At 41.6% G+C, this 25,486-nt stretch overlaps 1 long non-coding RNA gene across 1 annotated transcript in view; it reads left to right on the forward strand.

Moving 5' to 3' along the window:
* Positions 1 to 4,485: 4,485 nt before the first annotated feature.
* LOC135294371 (uncharacterized) overlaps positions 4,486 to 25,486 on the forward strand; it is a 28,555-nt gene continuing 7,554 nt past the window's right edge. The window contains exon 1 of the long non-coding RNA XR_010356479.1: positions 4,486 to 4,650. This is a non-coding gene — a long non-coding RNA (uncharacterized LOC135294371). The remainder of the gene's footprint in view (positions 4,651 to 25,486) is intronic.

A 25,486-nucleotide genomic window follows, 5' to 3' on the forward strand; every position in this document is an offset into this window, starting at 1 on the left:
TTTGTTTTTCAATAAGAATGTACTGAAGAAAGCCTTGTCAATGTCTGTGACTTATCTTTCCACTTCTGTAAAACATGGTACAGATGTAACTGTCTGGTCTGACTTTTAGTCACAATATTTAGCTACCTGAAAAATAAAGTATAATGAGACACTATACATTTCTCCTTGTTCAGTCTTTCCCAGTTTTGGAACTGTGAGCCTTTGAAAGGAGATGACATACTCAATTATTATCAAGTAAAGTTTTTATCTGTCGTTTGATCACTTGTGACAGCAGATGAAATATAAAAAGACTAAACTTGCACTACAGAATTAGCCTGCAAAATATACTGGCATGTATCCAACACACAAAATATAAATTATCTCTCAGAAGTTTCTGACTAATATTTTTACGGTTTTCAGGTAAGATCAGCCAAAGCTGTGGTGACATCACATGTCTGTAGTATCTTTCAGAATGTTACATATCATGCTCTGCTGGAAAAGGAATCTTAGAGTCCAAGAGTTCTGCTGTGACCTGGAGTACTGGGAAAAAGGATAGTGTCTTAGTGTGTGTTAGTCTTAGCTTCAAATGTTTATAGATCATACTTGCTCCTTTTGTGAATCAATATAATTCCACTAACTTCAATGCAGCTATGCCAAGTTAACACCAGATGTTTCCAGTCTTTTGTTTTGTATCAAAACTCACATCTTCTAAAGGTTATTTTAGGCTCTATACTGGGCAAATTGTTGTGACTGTGAAAGTGTTATTCAGGTTTCAGAAAAGGATTTCTGCAGGATGGTGACAGTACAAACCAGCTTCTTCTACCTTGTCAGTATGGCCCAGCTTTCTGTTTGAAGAGCTTTTTCAGTAATTTGTAAAGTCAGAAGAAAGCACTGTGATAATTTACTTTGACTTTCTGTATAGAGAGAGGTCATCATAATTTCTTGTCCCAAATCAGGAAAGCATCCTACCTCAATTTAGACATTATTATTATTGACAATTTTACAGGATGTATATTACTTTCCCTTTTTATTTGCTTTTATGTTTTTAATCTCATTCTTAGTGTGAAAATGTTGAGCTTTAACTTTAGTTAACAGTCTCTTCCCAGGATCTTGTTCCATACATAGTTACTTCCAGTCCTGAGCTGCTGTGCTCCTTAAAGCACCTTTTTGATACACTTGTTCTAACACAGACAGAGCTCCAAAGATCTCCTCTCCAGAGGAGAAGGAGCATTATGGTCTCTCAGACAGTTCAGTGAGTGACATCTGTCATGAAGCAATCACTGAAAACACAGACTAAAAGCCATGTGGATTTCTCATTTGTCCAAGAATACCAAGCTACTTACAGATAAGTAATGGTTACTTATGTTTTGAGGTAGCTGCTGAGTTAGAAAAGAAAGCATTCATTAGCCATCCCCTCAGGTACCACTGTTACCAGGACATAAAAATTTCTTATCTTTCAGTACTGAAATGACTCAGTTTGTCTTTGACTTCACTGGCAACAGAGAAGCATCATAAGATGGAATTCATCTCGCCCCACTTTGTCTAAATCTGATCTACTTCTTATGTACTTTACATAGTCAGAAAGAGATAAATAGGCACTTCCATGGCACCTCTGTCCCACACAAAGCTTGACAGATCATCTCGTCTGAGTGTTGGAGGTAACTGTGAGATTTCCATGTTGAATCTTATGAGAGAAGAAGACTGTGATGATGAGATTTAGGGGAAGGAGATTGATATGAGCAGAAAGTAAAGAAAACAAAAACCCAGAGTAAATATGAAGGAAGTGTGGAACGAAAAAGAAATCAACAGAAAGGCAAAGGAGCTCTTGGAAGGCAAAGACACCAGCAAAACCCAGGGGTGCAACTGCACAGAGGTGGAAAGTATCTGTGCTGTGGCTCCACCAGTCACTGGAGAAAAAGTCCAAAACTGCCAGAGACTGTGAAAGTCACAAATTCAAAGAGTCTTGGCAAGCAACATCTGTTTCTTATTGTCACAAAATATTTTGCCAGTTGTGAAGGATATCATCTGTAGGGTTTTGCCACTGTAAGTTTCCAGAGAAGGAAACAATATTCAAGGGAAAGGGCCTTGTAAGTGTACATGCACATGAACCCATTCAATTATATTGTGTATTAGAACTTGTAATGAACACTGCAGTTTCTGCACTTCAGTTGCACTTTATGTGTGATTATTTTTCTTGTTCTCTCCATACATGCACATATGTAAAACCATATGTGTTTATTAAAAGACTAAGCTGCTACTGTCACAGAAGTAGAATACAACAAAAGGACAAAATACTGAATTTGGCAATAGCATTTCCCATGCTTTTACAGTACTGCATAAAACAAATCTATAAATTCTCAGCAGGTTCAGGGGGAAATTACTGCACACTGATAGCTCAACCTGAAAAGATTTTTTTTTTCCTACATTAAGAATAAATAATAAAGATTATAATCCTGGCAGCAGATTTTTATACCTACATCCGAAGGACATGTGGGTTTATTACCTACTATTACCTACTACCTAGAACAGTGCAATGTCTTAAAATGTGAACCAAATCTTTTACTGAGCTGTACTGCAGACTCCACTGCTGCAATCAATACTCCGAAGAGCCCTATTTTTCTTGGACAACAGACATACATATATCCGATATTTGAGGAAGCCAGGTGAATAAATCAATAGCTAAACAAAAATGCACTTAATCATATCTGTTTTGGACAGCTGCAGGTTGGAAACCTATATGGCCCACACAATGTCTTCTGCCTAAAGCTTAGACAGGAATCCGTGTTTCTTTCCTAAATGGCAACATCCTGTTGCTGGGCATCACTGAAGCTGGAGTGATCACAGTAGCAAATAACTGTGTGCCAGCCAGCCAGGATCTACTGCTCAAACTTATAAGTTCCAGTATAGTTTGGTGTTGGAGTTTCATATTTAGCATAAATATGTAACTTAATAACCACCAAATTATGTATTTTGTAAGTTTAACAGCTTTCCTGGAATATGTAGCAAAGATTCGCACATTCACTTTGACCTTTTATCGACTTGGCTGCATTTTCTTACTCAGAGTCAGCCCAAGGAGGAATTGAATATACACACATAATTTATCTTTCCTTAATGGTTTTAAGCGGTGACCATTATTGGATATTTCTCATGGTACTGCAAGTGATCATTAAACATACATAATGGCCCTACTAAATGAGTAGATAACTCTAATGCCAAAATTTTCCCCGTTCAAAAGTACGTTTGTGCATGGAATTGCTGCTATGCTTAAAGGTGCCCCTTTACTTGACATTACTTAATAAAGCCCTTTGAGATAACCACAGTGCGAGAGATGTTTTAGAAAGGCACAATTTTATTTCTTCTCTGCTTTAGCCCTGAGCGGTTCAGCATTATTTGAACATCACCAACAGCACTTCTTTATGACTTCAAAGTCAGAACCTCACCTCAAATTGGCAGTGCACCTCGAGATTAAAACTGTGCCCAGCACTCTGAGAAATGGATGTTTTCAGCAGAAAGAAGAGCAACAGGAGATAGCAACACGACAGTCTAAGACCACTCAATTAGAAGGTTTATTAAGGTTACACTAAGGTGCCTGTCATGAACACTCTCACAGGAAACACTTTAAGAAAGGCATGAGGAAAAGGGTGAAACTGCTAAGCCTGGAAATAGTTCTGCAGCTGTTATTAACATGGAAGAAGGGCAAGATTCCTCCCAATCAACTTTTTCAGTAGAAGGCTGCGTGTCAGGCGCACTGCAGCCAATCCCAGCCCAAGAAACATCTTTTATTTTCAAATAAATGTGTAATAAATGTGTAATCCTGACAAGAAGGAAAGACAAATAGATGTCTGAGGTCTTCAATTTTCCACCAGTTACAGCTACTGTCTGTTTAGGAACGCGGTGAGAAGTCCCTTCTCCGCAGTAAGAGAGCAGAGTGTCTGTGGCAATCAGCCCAAGCCATGGGAGCTGCGAAGCGGCTGCGGGTGTTTCGGGGTGTCGCGGCTGCAGAGGTGACAGCAGCTCAGGCCGCGTGTGACAGGGCTCCTCAGCACCCCCAGTCCCGCCGCTCTGCCCGGACACCCCCGTTCCCGGAGGACGCGGAGCCGGCCCTCCATTTTTATTTTCGGCCCGTTATTGCGGAGTTTGATCAACTCAACAGGCGCTTCCGTCCTGCTGGTACGCGGAAAAAAAAGGAATTGCTCTCCTGATCACACCTATTTCGGCGTTCTCCTTTGCAGACCCCTCTCCCCCGTGCTGCGCGCTCGCCCCACACGGCCAGCGGGCCGACACCTGAGGGGCCCGGGCGTGCCGCACGCAGCTCCCCGGCCCGCGGGGCCCCCTCCGCCCGGCCCCGGCCCCAGCCCCGGCAGCGGGCCGGGCTCCCCGGGGCGGCGGGGCCGGGCTCTCGGGGCCGGCGGTGCCCGGGCGGGCGGCAGAGGGCGCGCCGCGTTCCGCAGAGCGGGCCCGGGAGGAGCCTGCGGCGCGGCCGGGGCGGGCCGGGGGCGGGCCGGGGCTGCCACGTCCTCGGCGGCGAGCGGCGGGCGGGCAGCGCAGCCCGCGCCTCAGCCCCACGTGTGGCGGCGGAGCGGGGAAGTTGCCGGCGGCCGGCGCTGCGGACCCTGCTCCTCTCCCGCCGCTGCCCGGCCCTTGCCGTCCCTCGGGAGGACGCAACTCCAAGTAAGGGCGCGCGGCGGCCCCGCTCCCGCCCGCTGTCCCGGGAGAGGCCGGCGGGTGCGGGAGGCGCTGGCAAGGGGCGGCGGGAGCGCTGTGACGGGGCACGGGGCGAGCCGCGGTGTCCCGGGAGCCGCGGGCAGCGGGATCGGCTCCCGGGCGGGACAACTCCTGCGGACTTGGGCTCCCAGCGCTCCGTCCCGCGGGCGGGGTGCCGCCGATGAGCCCGGAAAGTTTGGGAAGGCGGAGGGCGGGCGGGGAGCCGGGAGCCGGCCGGGGGCGGCGGGAGGGAGCGCCGCCGGGCCACGCCGCCGGGCCGGCGGGCAGCCCCCGGTGAGCTCCGCTGAGAGGCTGGCGAGCAAAATAGCTGCTCCCAAGACTCGCGGAAGACTTTCGGGGTTTGCGTGTTGTTGCTTTTTCTTTTTTTAAAATCTACTTAATTTCGATCCCCCATCGCGAGTACAGCTGTGCCAGAAAACGACCGAGACCTGTGTTTAAGCAGCCTGTGAGGAAAAAAAAAAAAAAAGAAAAATCTCAGGAAAGCATTAAAGGTGACCCAAGAAAGAAAGAAAGAAAACAATCTGTTCTGAATGTAAAAACGTGGGGTTCGGCTCTTTTTTAAAGCACCGTGCCCTCATTTGTGCGTGTTTTGTCCCTGTGATGAGCTGTCATGAGTTCGCTGCAGAGTTTTGTGGTTCTCCTTATTGCTGATTACCTTAAAAATTTTTTTGCTGTGTTTCTAAACCGATTGTAGTTCAACCCTTTCTCTTATTTTTCCACTGTTTTAAATGCTGTCTTGTCAGAGTAGTTTCTGTTCCGTGGTGTCTATCCTGCCTGAAATTTGTATGATATTTTTATCGGTCTGTGGGGTGGTGCCACCCTGGGTCGAACCTCTGGGGGTTTCCGTGTTTCTCTCAGTTTTGAAAATTTGATTGTCAGTTGTTTTTAGCTTCGTTCAGAATTTCCTCCTTGAAATGAACTAGAAGTCTTACAGGAATTCCCCTATGCCCTGTTGAAAAAAAGTGAAATGAGTTTCTGTTGGTACATTTTTAATAACTTTTTGCTCTCTCTCTCTCTCTTAATTGCCTTTTAGTAGCCTATTTATAACATACAGACCTCCTAAGATGAAGCTAAAAAGAAAACTATTCTCAGCCTTTGTTGATTTCACTGATTCTTGTCAGATAAAGGAACTGCTCCTTGCACAGCAATTTTAGCTGCTGGTTCCCTAATGCTTTGTGGGAAACGTGGAAGGGACATCTACCAACAGGGATTTCTGGTGAAGCTATCAAATACTGCCCAGTATTTTGGGAGAACTACCTGTTTCTTTAGTGCATTTTCCAGCCTGGACTTGCATAGGTATCCATGCTGCTCCTCAAGAGGGTTTTGGCAGAGCTGTTGGCCACAAATGCAGGGCAGCACAGACAGACGTAGAGGGATAAAGACAGCTGATGTGCAGAGCTGGGCAGCTCCAGATGCTGCCAGGGTGGACAGTGGAAAGCTCTCCCAGGGAGTCCTGAGCACACATTACACCTTTTTGGGATATGATCGGTGTTCACAGTCTGATGGGACTGGTTTGTGTTCAAACCAGTGAACATCAAATGTTCAGTAGTGACTGAACCTCCTGTCTGTGGAACACCATCTGAGCTTTGTAGCTGCCCCAGAGCGTGGGGTGGAAATGGGCCTGTGTGAGGTGGTAACCCTCAGTAATGCTCCCTGGCTGATCACTGGGTCATGCTGCTTGTTTGGAGAGGGGGGTGGGTGCGCTAGCTGTGAGAGAGTGGATTGTGTGCTCACTTGTGCTCACTAGATCTGTATGCTAGCAAAATAATTGCAATATTTAAAAAAAATCTAATAATGTTTTTCTGTGCATTAAATAAACACAGAAATGCTCTTGCACATATATATAAGAGATACATACTGATTAGGTGATACAGTCTACCTCACTGGATGGTAGATGTCTTTGATGATGGCAGTGTGTAATGTAATGCAGTTTCCTTGTTTGTTTTCACAAACTTTCCTTCTCCATCGTCTTTCTCCCTTTCCTGTTACTTTGAAGACCAACAAGGCTTGTCCCATTGGTGGTGTTCCACAAGAAGCAGTGGTGGGGAGAAGCTGAACGAACTCCTGCATGAAGTCACAGGAGATGGGTCCTGGTTCAGCAGGCAGCACTGCTGTCATGGGGGCTGTGCTTAGAGAGATACACTGATCTTTTTACAGTGCTGTCGGGGTTTGAGGGAAATAACGACGAATTCTCTCTGCTGAACTGGGCTGGGCTTTGCTTTTACTGCTACAGGTGTGCTTCAGCTGCTCTCAAAACCATCTGAGCCCTTTGAGAATGGATCTGGCATCTCATTCAGGTCCAGGTGCCTCAGAATAAAATTATCTCTGTCTCCATACTAATCTCTCCATCATGAACTGTAAGAAGCATCCCTGGGTGGATTGACATCCATGACGTGCAGTAGCAATTTCTGCTGCATGCTGATATAGATTTCTCTAGTTTTTGATTCATTATGAAAATGCTTGGAGAAATTGTCCCTCAAAGAGATCTTGCCCGTTGTCTTCTCTGGAGATGCCCAAGGCTGATGGCTTTACAGGGCCGCCAGAACAGTGGCAGGGCTGTAAGTCCACAAGTTCTGTAACCCGGGGAGAATGTTCTTCAGAGGGTGAAAGATCCTGAGGTGTCCATGATGCCATGTTGGGTTGCTTCTTTTTTGGTTTGTTTTGGTTTTTTGTTGGTTTTTAGATTTTTTAGCAGTAACAGCTTCCCATACAGCATATTGAAGTCCTGCATACAGCTGAGGAGTTAACTCTTTCTCATAATGAACAGAAAGTAAGGTATGTTGGCAGATGTGGTCTGTGTGAGGATTTGCTGAGCTCTTAATCCTGTTTGTGGCTGATAGGCCATGCAAATATGGAAGGGCATCTCTTTCAGTATATAAAGGTCTTTACTGCTCACCACCTTAGGGAAATGTGCTGTTAAAATGCTGTAATTGTTTTATCAGTAGTTACAGGCCATGAAATTGTAGGTGTAAAATCCTGCAACAGTGCAGACCGCCTACCGCAACCCTTTTTTTTTTTTTTCTTCTGTTTGCTTTTTTGGGTTTTTTGAGAGAGATCTTTACTTGTTAAGACAAAGCATAAAATAATTACTGTAGGTAATAGAGGAGCCAGGCTCTGTATAATGAATGGGGAAGGAACCAGAGATGAGATAGCTGTGAGCCCTTTGAGCACATGTGTATCTTGAGGAGATGAGAATGTGTGATAATATTCTCTCTGTTGTCTTTTACCCTGTCACTAGTTTAGTTTCAGGATGGGGTTTTTTCAGTCTTCTTTATCCTTCTTTGTTGTATTGTACACCCGTTTTAGATGCAAAGAAGTTAGTCACTTCTTTCTTAAAAGTGTGAGCTTTTGGGTGTCTGTGTACCTAGAAGTTTTGGACCACCGTTGTCATTAGAAATCTTGTAGAATTTCTCAAAAGGTGGGGCATACCCCAATCAAATTACTTTGCATTAAAGTTTTGAAACTAGAAGCATAATTTTAAGTATATAAGTGATTGTCAGAGGAGTTATATTTTGAGTCCAGCAGTATGCTGGTCAAAACTTCATGTAAATGAAATAGTGCAATGAACTTTCCACTACAGTTTTCGGTGAGTGTAGAAAACACCATTTTTTGCAATTCATGTGTGCTACATAAGTAGCTACTTCATTGACGGGGGCTGCATTCTTGAGGCCGGAGGAATTACATTGTGTAGTTTTGTGGTGAGATTTTTTTGGGGATAAAAAGCTGCTAAGTACCTGCCTGCCTTCCTCTTTGCTCATACCCTGTATTAAAGGCACGCGCCTACGATGGAGACCTTACCTCCACCTTAACCGAGGTTCGGTGGGAGGTGTTGATAAACCCAGAAATTTGGGCTGGATTTGTAGGTGGAAGATGGAGGGTAAGAGATTTGTGACACTGACTTTTGCAGCATGCACAGCACTTGGCTGTTAGGTTTGTCTTGAGTGCAGGTTGCTGACAGAGCCACGCTCTTGTTTTCCTCTGTCTGTAAGGGCTGCTTCTGTGACCATAGTGCAGTCTCTGACTTATAAAAATGAGACACAATAATATGGAAATTCAGGGAAAATGTCAGTCTTGAGTGTTTGGTGGTTTTTTTTTTTTCTTTAAATAGGTAGTAACAATAATGCTGGGCTTTTCCCAGTCCTCTGCAGGTGTCTGTGGGCCTGAAGATAAAGGGACATAGCAGAGGAGTCTGACTGCATGCAGAGTGGGTGGGTTCTGATCTGCTCAGGTGGGTATCGACTTTCTGTGTTACGGCAGAGGGTCAGAAGAGACAGGTTTACAAGGTTTTGTGAAATAGCCTGATGTGTGGAAGCAGGAATGCTGAAACTCATTATTGCACTTACCAAAGCCTGTGAGCCAGGCTAGAATGTGAACTCGTGACTGGTGCCCTAAGCCTTAGTGCCAGCTAACCTCTTTTCTGATCCCTTTCATGATTTTTATTTTATCTTGTTTGGATTGCACATGTTTTCCATTAGACTTTTTCTCTTGGTCCTTTTATTTGCACTGGTATTTTTCTTTCCTATTTACTCCAGCTGTTCTTTGACAGTTTCTCTGAATGTTTTTAATTGCATTGTAAGATTTTTCTCCTGTGCATGACCTATGTTGTTTACATTTATTCTTCCTTTTTTTCATTATTCCTTCTTACATTTTTCTTCCTTTAACTCTTATCCTTAGAGGAACCGGTTTTACTCTTGGAGACCAGCCCTTTCTTATTGATTGCCAGCTGCTTTTATTGAAACTAATTTACATTCTCTGCTCTTATTGTGCTAGACAGAGGACTAGTGATTTTGAGTAAAGCTCTTTCCCGAAAGGCTTTGCTCAGAAATTGTCTCTGTATTTCACAAAAAGAGTGGAAAATAAAGAGCAACATCAGGGCAAAAGCTGCTTCTGCCTAAACCAATGTGTTTGTGCCTTTGTCACATGAAGAGTAGAAATGTGGCCTGCCCTGCTGCAGGCACAAATGACTTTTTGAGGCTGAAATGTGCTGGTGTGGTGAGGGGGAGTGCAGAATGATGTGGCCTTATGTTTACTTACATGGGCACCCCTTAGACCCTGGCAGTAACAAACCCAGTCCATTTTGATTGTGACTGAGTTCTGCCTTGGTACTGCTGTGATTTTTTCCCCCCCCCCCATAAACTGATCTAAAAAAAATTTAATAAGAATAAAGAAGCACTACAGTTAAAGAGTTGAAGAGCTATGTTTGCTTGATGGTAAACTTGGGGAAAAATAGTTAAATGAGAGGAGATGGCTTGGTAGGCTTTAACACTCAAAGTACCATCTGCCTTCAGATAGGTTCTTGTGAGAAGGGTCTGTAATAAGGCTTTCTCAAGCCTTATTAGTTGCTAAGCATAAAGCCCTTGTGTTCAGGTCATGTTGATTTTGGGCTTTATGTCATGCTAGAGGTATGGATAATCAGGGTTTGGATGTACCAGACCTCAGGGTGTGCATCCCATTTCTTTCTCAGACTGCTTTTGGTTTATAAATTGGTCTCACTGCTTTTTCACCCAGTGTCAGTTTGGTTTGACACCTTGGCTTTGCTTGTATATTTGGAAAGGAGACCGTGGTACAGTGCTTAGTGTCAGGTCCAGAGGGGGAAGTGTGTTACAGGAATTTGTTACTGTAACAAATTGTTAAACTCACTGTAGTGCTCTACCTCTCAAATGCTTGTTCTTAGCATGGCTGCTTACTGGTAATTATATGTCAGTAGCATCATTGCATCAGGATAGATCTTTTACTTTGGCATCCAGCTAGAAGCATAACAAAAGGAAAGAAGGTGCAGGATGGATTTTTTAGTTATAAAAGTGCACCCTCAAACACAGATTAGGTACATGGCTGCCACGATACAAATAAGAGAAGAGATCCCAGAGCCTTTTATTAGACTTACTGGTGCCAGTATTAAATATGGCTCTGAGCCTGCAGTCATGCCACAAAAAAGGCTCAGGAAGTTTATCTGTGGTTAGTTGTCTTTGCAAAGTCAGGTCTGCTTAGAAACCTGTGCAGTTACAGTGCTGGGTCTGGCCATCAACACAACCTTCACAGCCTGCTTTGAATGGAAAAACATACAGTTAAACTCTTAATTTAGGACAAAAACTGCAGGATAAATGTGTCTGAAGTGGCTTGAGAGGTTTAGGTGTTAATGCTGCACAGCATCAGAAAAACTTGAGTTTTCTGAATTCATAACTGTTACAGGAGAGGCTTGTATTTATAGTGTTATAACCTGTGAAGCACGTTTGCAGGCTTGGAGTCCTAGAGTTACTTGTGATGAAGTACTTCAGCATAGAGGAGAAGGCTGCATGACAACTTTTTCCCTTAATGTTAGGGTTTGATACCATTACTCAAAAGTCTTGATGCTGTTTCTTGCTGCTGAATTATTATTTCAGTCTGCAGAGCAAACAGTTTCCCTCCATTGTTTAAGTCTTTCCCACAGTTGTAAGAGAAATACTTAAGAGTACAGGAAACGGTGTCTGTAAAAGTAAGATTCGATCTGAAATCTGATTGTCTGAACAATTGCTAAGTCTTTTACACTTCTAAAAGTTGAAGATGACTTAGTTCTTTCTGTTGATGATTTACTCAGTATGTTAAACTCATTGTACAGTAATCTCCATCAAACACACTTTTGCTTTTCTTTTAAATTGCATTATAAATTGAGGAAAAGAAGCAGAAATATTTGTTTACAGTATAATTTTATTGTTTTTTCCCCATGTCTTCCAGCTATAGCACTGCCTTCCTGAGTTGGGAGAAAGTGAAACCTTTCTGTTCTGTGTCTGAACAGAACAAAATGCAGAAGCCAATAGTAGAAGTAGGAGTGAGAATTCATTTGACTTTTTAAATTCTGGCCTTTGTTAATAATAGGATGGGTTATTACTATTGAATATGATGTTGTATTTAAAAAAAAAAAAAGGATTTTTTAAAAATTACTATGTGCTTAAGGAGGACCAGGGGGAGTTTTCAACCACCCCAAAAGAGCTGTAGGAATAAATCTTTGAAACAAATTCAGTAACAAGTAGAAATATTTGTGTTGGTTTGTGCATCTTGGCATTGATCTCCTCCTGAACTAGTCACATCCCGCCTAACACGCACACACAGTGTAGCTATACAGTGCCTTGCAGCCTCATGTGCACTTTTCTGCACACCCTTCCAAGTAATTAGACAGGAGCAGGATCTTCTGTGTAAGCATTTGAGCTTTGTTATTTCCATGCTGTGCTCAGTGTAAAATGCGGTGCTGAGAGAAAGGCCTTCTTTGGCTTAGGCACAGCACCGGGAGCTGCTTTGCATCTGATCCCCTCTGAACAGGAGTGAGGAGGATTGGGTCTGCCTGTGGTGTAGCACCCTGTCATACCCCAGTCTAGTTCTGGTAAATCAAAGCTGTTGACAGCTGGCTTAGCTGGTTTTTTCATGTTCTCTTTGGAACAAGATGGTCTTTAAGGTCCCTTCCAAAGCAAACCATCCTCTGCATGTGTTCCTGAAATGCCCAAATGCCAGTGGGAGGTTAGTCTCAGCTGTCCTTTGTGACTGAAAGAAGTTCTATGTGGTTTGGGGAGGGATGTGATTTCTTTGCGGTGGGATTTTTAAATTTTTTGTTCTGTGGTTTTTTGGTTTTTAATTTGGTTGTTTTGAGGTGTTCTGCAAAGAAAGTACCTGTGCAATTGCTCCTTAACATTTAACTTCTGGATATGTTTTGGCAAAATTTTTTTTTTTTCCCCCAATGCCTCACAGAAAAGTGAAAAAATAACCCCTAAAGCTTTTCTGCTTAATGCACTTCCTTGACCTTTTCAAGTACTTTGTGCTTTTGCAAGGATATAAACCTGGATATTTTATATATTCTGTGTTGCTGAACTAACTGGAAAATTTGGGGGTTTGGGAGATAGGAACTTAGATGATAAATGCATTTTTCGCTTGTAAAACTTCATCTGTATTCTCTGTGCTGGGCATTCCTGAAGGAGAAATTCAGTGTGAAGAGAGGTCTTGTGACAGTTTTGCCCTTAGCAACCCTTAGAAGCACAGGAGAGGAAGAATTAAAGGAAAGAGCTGCAGTGTGCAAAGTCTGAAGAATTAACATCAGTCCCTTTTTCATACAGTGGAAAGAAAAGAGTTGAGTGGAAGAAGAGATCTTTCCTGTGGTACTGGTAGAGAAGTACAGACGATATCTGATAAGGCCTCACAAGCAGCAGAGGTGTATCACACTGCAAAAGCTTTCTGGGCTGTGATCAGTGCTCTAAAATACTATTTAAGAAACTGTCAACAAAATATGTGTCCAGCTGTTTCATCTGCAAACTTCAAATGTATTTGATAATCCCCATATAGTGCAATTCAGAAGTATTCTTAAGCTTAACCTTATTTTAATTTAAAAAAAGGGATCATGGTAGAGGATGCCACATTGCATGTTTGCTGAACAGCATATACTATCTGGGTAAATGACTGAAAACTTTGCCACGTGGCCTTTATTTTCTCCTTTACTTTATGCCAATTTTTTTCTGGGTTTTTTTTTTAATTTTTTTTTAAATTGAAATGAGTGGGTACAAACCTTTTGCTGAATATTTCCACCCATGTTTTTATTCATTGTGTGAAAATAATATTACACTGTTACCAAAACAAAAAAAAAACAAAAACAACCACCTCAGGTTGTAGGCATACATTGTAATATCATTGGCATTTTTTTCCTGTAAGAATGACAGTGGGTGCAAAGGTGTGTTTAGCTTGAGGAGGAATATAGTTGCTTTCCATAATAAATGCTATTTATGAAAGTTTATTACAAATTGTCTGCGGGAGTGTGAACATGCAAGCATCAGGGTATATAATGTTTTCTTTGAAACACACCTTTGGTGAACATATTTTTAACAGTTGCTAATCTGTTTCCTGCCTAGGAAACAAAGGAAGTCAAAGAGAAAAGATGATTATGGACATATTTGTTATTCAATGCTGTGTTGTTTCTCTGACTTCCATCTCCTGCGCAGTTAGAAACTCTGCAGGAAAGGGATATGTGACTTGTGTTGAAAACTTTCAGATTTCCTGTTTCCCGGGGCATGTAGTTTTCTAGCTGAGCAGGTTAACCTTTACTGCTGAGCTGTATCTCTCCATATTTTTCTTTGCCCTGGAAAATTTTTGGTCTCCACTATTCCTGACTACCCTGGACAGCTGACAGTCTCTTCCTTCCAGTCTGACAATACCAGCAGTGCAGTGGCACCAGCTATGTGCAAGTCCCTTTGAAAATTCTGCTGTCAGTTACATTTCTTGTGACTAAAGTTTTTCAGAATTCCAGGGAGCCCTGAATATAAACGTATCAATTATGTGTCAACACAACAGCATCTGTCGTTGAAATTGGTTGTTGTTTATTTGGCATCAGCTTGGCAAAGATTTGGCTGACAGCCAGAGTGAAATATTCCAGCAAAAGCTGCTGCAACAGGAGCCATCTCAGAAGTAATTTGCTGAAATTCAGGTGCTCTAACATAATCTTTTAATAAATTCTTAAGACATGAGGGACCTTAAGCAAAAAGCCTTTTGTGTTCCACATTCTTGCCTCCTGTTATTTCTTTTTCATGTCCTTTTTTTTTTTTTTTTTGGTTGTTCTTGTCTTGGAAAAGATACGTACAAGGTTCAGGGATGTATATATCCTGTGATTTAATATCCTTTTTTGGCTTTCCACTTCTTACTTCAATGTTGTTTATATAAAAGTTCCAAATGAATGCGATCAGCGATGCTTACTTTGGGAAAACTTAAGTACGAAAGAGGCAAGGCTCTCAAAACAGGAAAGTAAGAAATTGCCCCTTGTAAAAGATGTTTGTTCTGGAGGTTTTGCATATTTTTTTCTTTTCTGAATAACTGTCTCTACCTTGTTTTTTTTCTTAGGCATTTTTCTTAGATTTAAGTAAGTTTTGTGTTCCCAAAGATGTAAGTCAAAACAGTAATTTCAGAAAGTTAGGAAACCCGAAGTCTGTAACACACTCCATTTGTCATGGACATAACTGCTGTGGTTGAGTAAGCACTTCAGTGTACCTGTGGGAAATGTGGAACTCAGATCACTTTGTTTCTATGGATGATCTTTATCATACTTGAAGGAGGTGAAGAGGAAACTCTTTAATGGTAGAGCTTGTAATGGTCACCTGGTTGATTCTGATACCTGTTTAAAAACAGAAACAGGATGAGTTGGAAAGGAGGAAATACAGCAGAAAGGCTCCTGTAGCATATCTAAATGTTTACCTCATGCCTTTTTACTGACTCTGGGCTCCAAACAGTCCCTATCCCTTAATCAAATTAAAATTTTTCACTTGGGTGCTAAAAAACCGTAATTTCTAGGAAAGCATTAAGAACAATACGGGGATAAAAGTAGTTGGGAGAAAATACACATTGGATTTTCAGTGCTGGAGGAAAAGCTTGTAGAATAAAGATGAACGGGGTATTTTCAAAGGTTTTTAGGGTTTGGGTTTTTTTCTGGGTTCCTCCCCTCTTTCTTGAGATTTGAAGTCCTATGAAGTTGAGTTTTTCTCAGAAGGGAGAGACAATGAAAGGGAGGGAGATCTATCATATTGTCTGCATTTTAAATGGGCTGTTTTCTCTTTGGTAGAAAATAAATAGTGAATTTGGATTAGCTCTTAACTTGGTACTCTCAAAAGAAATCACATTTCTAGAGTTAAGTAATGAAACCTCTTTAGGAAAATCAATGTTACCTGTATCCCAGCTCAATTTATTCAAGAGGTCAGCTTTGTGGCTGCCCCTGCATAGCTTGAATTTAATCATTAACAACCTGTTAATGAATGTTCACGTAACTTCCATCTGGTATTTTATATAAGCATAAGCCAAGATGATAACAGAAAGCTGTAGTAAAGCAGTGTGTACTATTCAGGGAAAAATCTCATTCCAAATCCTGTATGCAGCATGCATCAGCCCCAGTGAAACTGAGAGAAGCCCATTAAGAAATCCGATTAGCTGTCTGCTCTCTAGGTGAGTTAAAATCTCTGTCCAGCGTGGTAATCAGTGATGTCTAACTGCTGGCTTATCTGGTAATAGTGCTGTCACCTTTTATAGGCACCCCTCTTGCAGTTCCTCCTGGCTTGTGTATTCATTTCAGCCACGTAGAACACCGAGCAGCCAAGTGAGACCCTGCTATAAATTTTAAAATCCTCTTCAGAGCCGAGGCTGGCACTGTCGTGTTCTGTTGTGTTGCCCTTTGTTCCTGCAGGTTTCCTTGTGAGATCTCCAGGTGCCATGTAAGCAGTAGCACACAAGAGTGGGGAGGGTGTGCTTTGTGTGAAAGCAGCATGGAAAAGTGCAGCATTAGGTTCAAGTTTCAAAGTAATGTCAAGTACTAGTTAGTGTGTTTGCTCCAGCAGTAGTTTTCTGCAGGTGAGAAGAAAAAAAACCATACCATTTCAGGAAGAAATAATGGGAAATATTTCAAAAGTAGCTTTAGTTAGTGCAGTAGACTGTAAAATCTAAATTGTTTTCCTGTTAAAACACAGAATGTGAAGGAGAGCAGTTCTAATGTCTGCAGTTTTGGATGTATTTATCTCCAGAAAATACAGATCTGGTGTCCCTTCCATATGCATAGGTGTTAGGTGTTTGTGTCCATGGAGAGACCTGGCTGAAGCCTGTGGAGCACTGCAATAGCAATCGAGATGAGTTGCCAAATGGGAACTGAACTTTTCATCAGCTTTTGCCACATGAGTATAGTCCTGAATCTTTTGAAGGTGTCATCTGTTGATAGTTCCTTCCCATCAATGTTTGTTCATCTTCTATTCCGTTCACTCAGGGGAGGTGAATTTAGACTGCAGCTGTCTTGATAGTTGAGGGTTTGTTAATTGTTGTATGCTCTCTGCTTGTGGGTTCCATCAAGTTATTGTGATCTCAGCCACACTTTGTTTCTTATTTTGTATTTCATTCTATACTTGCTGTTATGAAATATATTAATACTGTGTCATTTCTGTTTAGGTTTGTGAACAATTTTGAAATATTTTTAGCATCCTCAACTGATTGAAACTTCAGTGTGCTCTCAAGGAAAGTGAGGTGATACCTATGGTATAGCACAGTAGATAAGAGGTTATGCTTCTCTCTTTCCCCTTCTCAGAAATCTGCTTTGTAGTTGTAGTTCTAGTTTCAAATCTTGGTTGATTTGTGAAATGAAATCTCACTTCTCTGTGGGAAAGAGGGGTAAGCAATGGCTGATGACCTGTATCACAGGAGGGGTAAGCAGATATGAAAACTCCAACCCTTTGTAGGAAAAAGATGGTTCTCAGAGTCCTGCTGGAGGTGGTGTGTACTGTCCTCACCTCGAAGTGCACAGAAATGTGTTTGTTGATTCTCTTGGGTTTTGGAGACCCATGCTCAGGAGTATGGGTACAGTACACTTGGTGTTATTTAGAATATTTAGGTTTTGGTCTGGTTAGTAAGAGGCTCTGTTAAACTACTGCTGGGTTTTCTGCGTAGATATTTAGTTTATTCCCCTCTCTGTGTTGAACCTCCATTCCTTTTCTTAATCTTGTCTCTTCTTCCCCATTCAAATTAGTTGCAGTTTTGAATGAAATAAACATTTTCCTTTTCTTTACATTTACACCAAAAATTCAAAGGACAAACTTCCCCTTCTTCACTCTGAGGAGTGAAGTGCTATTTTACAGTACCCTCAGTTTAAATATTGGGGGTTGCTAATCTACTCCTTGAACCACAGTTCTTGTATAGAGGAACAGCTTATTTGGAGCAGTATTTGCAGAACCATTTCAGTACATCTCACTCACTATTTCCAAGTCAGTGCTGCAACCTTATATAAGCCAGTCTCCATCCACTTAACTCCAGGATAAATGTGGTGATTAATATTTATATAAAAGCTTTCATGTTTCCACAGTGAAATTGTCTTACTTTGAAAAGAAAAGGTGTCTTTTTCCCTGTTGACTTGGTGTGGAAAAAGCTTGCAAAGGCTTCCAGCAGCACTGCATCCGAGACAGGCATCAGCAGAAGAACTGAGGTCATCTTTAATTCGGTATTTCATTTTGTGAAATTGCCTACTCCAAGAGAAATAAAACATTTACATGTATATTAACCAGTGTTTGCCAGCTCTTGGAATAAAGCCAGTTCTCTCAGGGCCAAACAAACGCTCTGAGTGAATGAGTAATAATCTGCAATTGTCACTCCTAATTTATGGATGAGTAGATAGAGCAATGTTTGCCATTTTAAGTTGTCCTCTTTGCTTGAAAGACTAGAAATCATGATTAGCTGTTGGCTTGGAGTATCAATAGCATGTCTGTTTATAGCTGATTTACTCAATATAGCTGTTGCAAAAGTTCAAGACCTCCACACATGATAAGAAGTAATTGTGAAAGAAGATGAGAACACATGAAGGTTACAGATGTTTTGAGACAGTAATTTGGAATCCACAGACAAAAGCTGAAGGATAAATGACATCTCTTCTTTATAGATGACATGCAAGGTCTCCCTTGCCTCGTTTATTTTCTGAGGAAATCTGTATTGCTAAGAGAAAATTTAAAAATCCATGGATTCCCAAGATAATGTCTGTATTGGCTTTTGTTGTTGATAAGTAAGAGGAGAGCATACTACTGATTGTCTTACAATGATGTTTCTTGTCTCTGAGCCTTTCCATTTGCCTAATTTTCCAACAAATGCAGTTAAAAGCAGTTTTGGAAACTTTGTTTTACATATTCATGAGCATGCTTTTGTCATGAAGTTAACAACAATCTTGCCATGATTGGAGTGAATAAAAACAGACTCTGTTTTGTTGATAAAGAGGTGTGTTTTTAATGAGAATATTTGAAATCCTACCTTGTAAAGCCTATATTATATACTGCAGGGAGTCAAATAGCACAGCCCCTCTGGAGTAGGAGTTTATGGGAATGAGGGTCACTCTTGAGATTAAATTGTCTGCAGAGTATCCTGTGAAGTCTCCCATGAGGTCTCCCGACTGGTTGTGGAGGAGGCTGCTCCATCACACCTAAATACGTAGGCAGGAGATGGATGAGAAGTAGGAGCCTCAGCTGTCAGCCACTAAAAGCAAAGACACACAGTGCAGAAGTGAGACTCATCACTGATGTCGGTCTTCTTTGATGGATGGACTCTTCCATCCACTTCTTTCAGTCTTTATTTTACTTCAGTGCAGCTTTTCTTCTGTGTGCTGGTTTGTCTTTGTTTTAATTTTCTTTTTTTCCCCCCTGCACGCTAAGGGGGCTCTCCTGCACTTTCTGTCTGGGCTTTATTATCTTGCTCACCTATTTTCACTGCATCATAACTTTTTTCTTCCTTTCCCCCCACTGCATTAAACTTCCTATCTGTCATCTTGTCAAATGAAATAACAGTAAGAGTAGGTGGTGTTGATGTAGATACCAGGATGTCCACAGCCCAAGGTGCAGCCATTAATGTTCTGTCTGTAAGCTATGGAAGACAGGCTCTGAAGAGGTGCCTAAGGACATGATTCCTCAGTCTCTCTGGAAAGGTCAGACATAGGACTTAACTTCTGTACTGTGTAGCCTTAGCTGTCACTTGGTGTTTGCAAGCACTTGGATGAGATTAAAAACTAATATATCCCTCTTTTGAGAGAAGGTCAAATAATACGTGATTCAAACCCTACACTGACTGGATCATGGCAGGAACCTTTAAACACCCATTCCCTGCATGTGCACAGCTCCCAGAGCCATCCATGAGCTCCAGTGCTGACTTGACTTCTGCTGTTGGGGTTCCAGGAGTAACTTGGTTTGATTGTTGAGTGCCTGCTGTTAAATTGACAAGAGGGATCTACTGAGTACTCCAGTAAAATGATAAATATATATATATATATAATACACTTATCAAATGTGGCTGGTTTAAACAAGGAAGCAAAATGAGTTGTATTTTTAAGAGCTGGTCAGCAGTATCTTAATAAAAATAGGGGGGTACTACAATAGGAATAGGGTACTACAATAGGAATAGGGTACCACAATATGAATAAAAAAAAACCAAACAAAAAACACTGAAGGAAAAAAAAACCAAATGCCAAACCTAACAAAAAAGCAACACCCCAAAGAGAAAAAAAAACAAAACACAACCAATCTACCCAGCAGCTTGGAGCAGTATTTCTTGAAATTGCTTTAAAATATGAAACTAGTTAAGATTAATCCAAATCAGTCCATGCAGAGTAAGATAGATATGTGCTTAGGTCTCAGCAGCAGCAGGTGCTTGCAGTATTATAAATAGCAAGCAATACAAATTGAGGTGCTTATTAAATTTGCCTTTATGATGCTTTGAAGAATTGCCCTAGAAGAGAAAAGAAAAATTACCATAGGCTCTGGATGAGAAGGATGACTTAAATAGCTGTGCTGCCAAAGGAAGCAGAACATAAACTAGAATAAGTGATAGACTTGTTCAGAAAAGGTTATCTGACAGTGATTTGTCTCTAACATGGAGAGGTTGGCCAAGAGCTTTGGAGGGATGTGATTGAACACAGGAGGGCTTAATTTTTTTCATCAATTTTAATACAGTATTGAGTTTTAATATATTTTCCAGGAGATTGCACTGTAATCCTTTCTAGCACTCACATTTCTCAGGTTTTTCCTTGTTTCCCTCTTCCTCTTCCCCCAATTGACAAGACCTAATTCTACAGGAAATGTTCATGTTTGTGAAATGGACTAGTTCAGAATTTTTGCAGCTTTTTGGATAAGACCATGGTGAGGATCCTGTATCTTACTCAGAATTTTCTAATATTCTTGAAATACTGTAGGGCCTCTGCAGAGAAGTGGCTAAGCATAACAGCTAAGGAATTGTCAAGTAAACCAGATCAGAGCAACAGGCTCAACTGGCAGACTAATAAAAATAGATCAAAATCTGCAGTGTTTTTTTTCTTTAACAAGATACTCAAATTGATTTAATTTGGCAGGGAGCATACCAGGAAATCTTAGCATGGGAAAATAAGTGTGCTGGGGAGGGCAGAATTGCTCTGTGTAAAATCTGCTGTCCTACTTTTTAGTAACAAAACACAGGCATCCTTGATGGTGGAGGGAAGGTCTGCAGTGGCACAGTGCCCCAACCCTTCTGGTTGGGTCACTGTCTTGGAAAATGCCTGGCACAGAAACAGCAAGGGCGTCTAGGTTGGGAATGGTGATGACAGAATGAGTCGGTATCACTGAGTGAAGGGGGAAAGGGAACATGTGTAGATAACTGGACTTCAGGCACCCATACCCGCATCTCCCTGGCCCTGCATGCATGGGCTTACACAAAGAGACTGTGTGCCATACCAAGCTTTCAGTTTATTTTAGATATCATTAGCAAATCACTGCAACCACATCCTTAAGAGCTGCAGGAAAAGGACAGCTAAGTCAGTGCACTACCCTTGGAACAGTGCGGCAGGGAGAGAAGCTTAGTCTTGCACTGAGCTTACTGGGGTTAATGCGGTATCCTGTATCACTGGTGACTCTGAGAGTGATGCTGTGAATGTAGCAGATTGCTTTAAAAACAACCCGAGTGGAAAAGGAGGCTGTACAGGAGTAAATGAGAGGGGTGAATGTGACTAGTGTTGCATAGGGGGAGGTGATGTTTTGGTCTTGGTAAGTGCTTTAAAAGGAGGTCACTTGTACTGCACTGTGTTGAACTGTGGTACTGATCAATAGTTGCTTGCTGAGTGTTGTAGAGGAACTTCTGAGACATCCTTCTCTGACTACCTGGGCTTGTTCATAATGGACTCTGTTACACACATGGCTCCACAGCATTTGCCTCTGCTTCCAAGTTTTTGAACTGGGGGAAAGTCTTGACAGTAGAACTGTAAGCAAGAATATATAAATAAATAGGTAGTGCAAGAATCAGTGTTGCAGAGCTGATCAGGCAAAACAGGTTTGTGTTTATAGGGTGGCTTTGCTAAGCAATTCCCTTTGGTTAGAATGTGCAAAACCTTCTTTCTGTTTGTAATTTTATTAAGTCTTAATTAAACTTTCTGCATTTAAATTAGTTTACATTAATGTCACACTGTCTTATTATGTGTATATTGACAGACACTAACAGGAATTTGATCAGCCTAATCCAGCTGTATGTAATTATGTGCCTTCCCCTTAAATAATTGCGAAGAGTCTATCAATCATGGCAGGAAAGCCTACTGCTTTATTATAATGTGGGATAGTTTAGTGAAATGTAATAAGGCTTCAGGTTTAAGCTGGAGAGTAAACAGAATGAGATTTTACTGAGTAGTAGGAAGAAAAACTTCCCCACCCATCCTGTGTTGCAAATCTCAGTTCTTATCTTTCCTCCCCCCACCCCTCTTCAAAAAAAAAGGTGTTCTGATTGCATTGTTTTCGCACTGATGTTGAGAACATTTCTGTAACTGAAAGGAGTTTGGGAAAGGTGTGGATTTCTGGCTGCTGGAGGAAGAGCTGTAGCCTAAAACTGTAGTGCTCGTCCAATGTAAGGTGGAGGCTTTTATTTCATTCATTGATCACTTGATTATCCAGATGAAATGAGTGCGTAGAAAGCAGCAGAGGTGGGAATGAAATCTGCCAAATGGCAGCACTGCATAAGCTCTAAAATAAAGCTTGGAAAGCAAGTGAGGAGAGTAACAAGTACCCACTTCATAGATTGTATTTGGGTTGATTTTGGTGTGATTTAGTTACTCTCCAGTGTCATGCAGTCTGTCCCTGTCACATGTGGGAGCAGGGAGAGACAGGCGTGTTGCCAGCAGTCTTTCCTCAGCCTCCTACTGAAAAACTATCCGTGCCAAGAAAAGCTTGAAAAACCAGAACTTCAGACAAGCCCCAAAGGGAATGAGTTTGAGATCTGAATCCCTCATTCAGTGTGTTCTGTCTGATTGCATCAGGCTTGCTTTAAATCTGTGAATACCTCTAAGGTACTGTATAGAATAAAATGGTAAGTGCAGTGCTGTCCATTTTCTGCTGTGGGACTGTCTGGGGGATTTCAGGAGCCCAGCTGCATGCACATCCATCTTGCATATTCCTGTGCCAGATAGTTCTTTATGTTTGGGCTGGAACTGCGAGATTTCCCTTTGTGCATTCTGAAGAAACAAACTGTTTCACAAATAGTTCTGATCTAGCATACAGAGATTGTCTTGTGGTCAGGAAGTACACATTTCTGGATGTTCTAGATTTGTGCTGTTTCAGACTGTTCTTCCAGCTTTTCTCTTCTGTCAGTCACGCTGCATCCTTCTCCTCTCCAGTGCACACGCAGGTGTACGTACACACAACCTGCTGCCCAGGCTCAGCTCTTGCCTCTGTGGTTTCTGTGGTTTTAGATTTAACATTCCATCCTTGCTTGCTGGGTGGACAAGGATTTTTCCGCCTGCTAATCTTTAGCCTGCATTGAATTTTCGGTGCCAAAGTTTTAAAGACAGTAGAATTGTAATGAAAAGCAGTGACAGTCCCGCAACTCTCCTGTTTGCATTACTGCGGCCTCACTGCCATTGTGCCTGGCACATGCCTTGGGGATCTGTCTCAAAGGCGTTTACAGCGATGCTGTCTTACAGACTGGCTGTGTTGGGAACCCCTTAGTTTGAACAGGGGAAGCACCAACCAGACCTCATGTAGGAAAAGTGTGTTTCCCATCCAGGTCGTCGTCATTTCAGAACATGAGCGCTGCTACCCTCTGGTGACAGTTCAGCTTGAGGTGTGGGCAGTGACACAGCCAAACTGGAAAAGAAAAACATTGTTTTCACACCAGACTCCTATTGCTGCCCCTCCTGGAAGATGCCAAACGTTGGTCTGGGAAAGCAGCACTTAAATTTTGAGGAGCTCTGACACCAGTGACTGGGTTATTATTTATTTAGTGTGGCTGTTTACAAACTGACTGAATTTGTGTAAATACACTGGAAAGATAAATGTTTTGTATCCAAAAGAGCCTTGTCAGGAACAGCTGAGAAAATTACCTTTTATGAAAACAGCTGAGCAAACACATAATACCAAGTCATATGCTAGACGTTGTGGTTTACTGCATTTATGTGCAAGATCATCTGTAGCTGTGGAGATGCAGAATGCCAAACTCTTCTTTTACAGCCTCCCCAAGGAATTTAATTCATGCAGTGGCAGAAATGACATGTTTATTTTTCTTGTGTTTTCAGTAAACATTAGTTGTATTTCTTCATTGGACTGTCTGTTGGAAAAGTTCTCTGGTAGAGAACCAAGAGACGTTGGTTCTCTACCAGAAAAAATACGGATTATTTATCCACCTGTTCATGGTGCAAAAGAACTCGCCTATTTATTTATTTCATTTTAATTGCATTCTGCTCGGTTTCTTTGCTGCATTCAGGGCAGATAGGATGGCACTGCAGGTCACCTGGCCTCTGTTTAACAATGCCTCCCCAAATGCAGAGATCCAGAGCTCTTTGTTTCTAATGGAGATTGCTTGCTATACCCAAGTCCTTAGAATTGTGAGAATCATACAGAAATAGCTTTCTGCTTTGGTGGCCTTGCTCTCTCTGACTTTCTTGCAGCATTCAGTGATGGCTTTCATTTTCCAAATGCTGTGAATAGTTTGGAGACTCTCAAAGCTGCATTTACAGTAAATGTGATGTTGCAGTAATGATGGGTCAATTCAGCTTTAGAAAAAAAGCCACCACCTCTCACTAAAAAATAATGTTAAACCGACTTCAAACAGAATCTTAATAGTTCCATATTGCTTGGTGTATAATTAAAAGCTTTCACCCTTGAAAACAGGGTTCTTTTTATTTGCTAATTGTAATTTGTTGCTACAGTTAAATAGACTGAGGTAAATTTTTATGATATTAAGAGTTGGCCTCATGCTGCAACGTGAAAATCCATTTTTCACAGAGCAAAAATTTTTCTCTTAATTCTTTTCTTCATTTTTAGCAGACTTTGAAATCATGACAGTGTCACTGAAAGACAGGATCCCAAATTCAGCATTGCAAGCATTATCTTCAGGTATGCATCAATTCTGCCGTGCAGCTTCAGTTTAGAAGGAATGCCTGACCCCTGAGCATTTTGATCATGGAGAAGGAAAGTTATTTTTTTGGCTGTTGCTGCAGTCATTGCTTGTTTTATTAGTGGATGGCTCGTACAAATTAAAAATTGGGTTTTTTTAAAGTTCCCCTCTTTAGTGGTTGCACAGAACTGTGTGCCAGTACCATAAGAAGCTGTCCTGTAGCTGGAATATCCACTTTGTCATGGAACAACTTTTGTGTTGCTCAGAGTGGGTTGTCTGGGGAGGTTTGGGAGAGGGATGGGGGATGTGACTAGGATTGAAGGATTTTACTAATCCTTTGGGCAGGCCCAGTCTTTAGGGTTCAGAACTCATAGTCAAATTGGCAAATCTTTGCTCTGTCACTCATAAAAGTGATTACATAGAACGAGATTTTTAAAAAAAAATAATTTTACTTTCAGTGTTAAACATGAAGTGCAATACTTATACTTGAGTGTGATGGAAATACTGCTGGACATTTACCACTGCAGTTGCCTAAAAACTGTTAAAGTCAAGCTTTTTTGCCTTTATTTTCCCTAAAAAGCTCCCTCCATAGAGCCAATCTTGCAAGGCACCAGGTGTCTAATGGGTCTGACACAGGTCTAAACCTGGGCAGGTTTAGCTTCTGTCTCTGTGTGGGAGATGAATTCCAAACTGGTCCAGGTGCTGCTGCAAGTTCTACCCAGGTAATAGCCACACTAAGTGATGAACATGTTCTCCAGAGAAGATGGAAGGGTTGTTACTTTTTACATATCTGCCACAACTAAAATGTGAAGTAAAACAGAGTTGGACCTCAGTGGATGGAAAGGCTGTGGACAGAATTATACTCTCTGGAGACCTCATCTAGAGCTTCATGTACCAGTATTCCTCCTTGTACATCTGTTCCAGACTCCTACTGCAA

The sequence above is a fragment of the Passer domesticus genome, chromosome 2, assembly GCF_036417665.1.
Source record: "Passer domesticus isolate bPasDom1 chromosome 2, bPasDom1.hap1, whole genome shotgun sequence".
Taxonomy (NCBI): domain Eukaryota; kingdom Metazoa; phylum Chordata; class Aves; order Passeriformes; family Passeridae; genus Passer; species Passer domesticus.